Genomic DNA, 1,845 nt, shown 5'->3' with positions numbered 1-1,845 from the left:
GGAGCCCTCCTGCCCCCGGCCCCCCCCCGCGCGCGCTCTGCCCCCTGGCCCCGTGGGCGACTGTGACCGCGGCCCTTCCTGCTGGGACCCTCGCCGCCAACTCGGTAGCTGACGCCGCTGTCCAGACTCGCCATCTAATCGCTCGTTTTCCACACCTACAACCCGAAAAGTGTAGAGAGTGACCGGCCCCCTCTCGAGGCTTAGAGAAACCGTCTGCGACTTGCCGAGGTCACGCGGCCACTAATGACAGCCAGGACCTGACCCATCACGCACATCTGCTGAGTTCCACAGACGGGTGGAAGCACATGGCACAGGGTGGCCACTGCGCTGGGCCCAGCCCGGCGTGCAGGGGACACTCAGCCCTGAATCTCCTGTAGTCCTCGGGCATCTGTTTTTCCGTGCCCACTGAAGCAGGCTTGGAATCTTCTAGACAGAAGGAATTCATGAACGAAGGAATAAATCATCACACTTGGAATGTGTGACGTACGGGATTAAGGTAGAGACCATTGGACCATGACTCTGCTCTTGACATTTCCGACTTTTATTTGTTCGTAATGGAATTTTATGATTATCCTAGATTGTCACGTCACCTTCCCGGTGACTCGTTCTTTAACTGCTGCCTCTTAACAGTGAGATACTTGAGAAGTTTGAGGAGCTACATGGAAGCCTCGTCTTTAATCGCTCAGGTTCACAGATTCCGCCTCTGAAAATTTTATGTACTACTAATAAAGAAAGCCCGTGATTCGTAAAACTGGTACCTGTAGTAATTAAAACCATGACCTTTGTCCAAACCCTGTGGCAGTGGCACCTCTGAATTCCTCTAAAGTACGCTCTCCAGCTGTTACTGCCGGTACAGACCTGTTTCCACTGGTTAGCTTTTCAAAGACACTTCCTGGCTTTAAATGATTAACTCCGCCACTGTGTTGTAAGTCACTCGGCCTAGGGGTGGTAATTGCGGCTGAAAGAACAGCAAAGGGGAGCTATTTTCTCCCTAGTGAAAAATGATGCTATCTCGTATAATAATTGACCAACTCCTCCAATTAATGGAACATGGCTCGTGAATAATGCAGTTTATTCTTTGGATTAAAGTGATCTCAGAAAGAAATTGCCTTTCTGGAAAAAATACAATTCAGTATAGGTGTTTTCTTTTGTTGATGGAGTTTATTATTCTGGGTAATGAAAATGAGTAAACCTCTGTGATGTAGCCAAAATCTGAGTGACGCTCTTGTAAAACGTGAGTATTTTCAACCAGCATACACATTTTTAATTCATCCTTTATACTGGATGAAAAATCAGTTTATTTTCAATAGCAAGTCAGGTTGTGTCAAGAAATAAAAAGAAAAATACAAATTCCCAGCCTTCAAACTGGTGGCTTGTTACGAATTTGGTTGTTGGAATGTCAAAAGTTTTGGAATAGAGTTCTACCTCCTTAGAAACATACAGTAGGAATTTGAAGGGTTTTAAAAATTGATAAAAAGCTGGAGCGTAAGGTTCTAGGTTAGACTGTCCAGACTGTGTTCAGGAGATGCTGCTGGCAGAGAGGGCTCACTTGTCCGGGGCCCGTCATGCTCTCCCAGATATTCGGTTCTGTGTGCCGGGAGCAAGGGGAAGCCACTGGTTTTTGTTTGTTTGTTTGTTTGTTTTTTACATCTTCAGCACTTGGTCTTCCTAGGAAGTCTCCCCTCCAAGTACTAACCAGGCCCGATCCTGCTTAGCTTCCGAGATCAGACGGGATTAGGCTTGTTCAGGGTGGCATGGCCGTAGACGCGACAGGGGGATTTTAAAGAAATATCTTATTCATGTTTGCGATGATAGATAGATAGATAGATAGATAGATAGATAGAT

The 1,845-nt window shown here is 46.5% G+C and overlaps 1 protein-coding gene and 1 pseudogene across 1 annotated transcript in view; one reads left to right on the top strand and one right to left on the bottom strand.

Annotated features, from left to right (window-relative positions):
• Positions 1-1,845, top strand: part of PRKN (parkin RBR E3 ubiquitin protein ligase) — an 833,405-nt gene that overhangs the window by 598,223 nt on the left and 233,337 nt on the right. The gene's annotated exons all lie outside the window — the stretch shown is intronic.
• Positions 1,648-1,766, bottom strand: LOC112482340 (annotated as a pseudogene).

The sequence above is a fragment of the Pteropus alecto genome, unplaced genomic scaffold, assembly GCF_000325575.1.
Source record: "Pteropus alecto unplaced genomic scaffold, ASM32557v1 scaffold195, whole genome shotgun sequence".
Classification (NCBI taxonomy): Eukaryota; Metazoa; Chordata; class Mammalia; order Chiroptera; family Pteropodidae; genus Pteropus; species Pteropus alecto.
The sequence above is the reverse complement of the archived record's forward strand: the minus strand, read 5'-3'. Positions and strand labels throughout refer to the sequence as shown.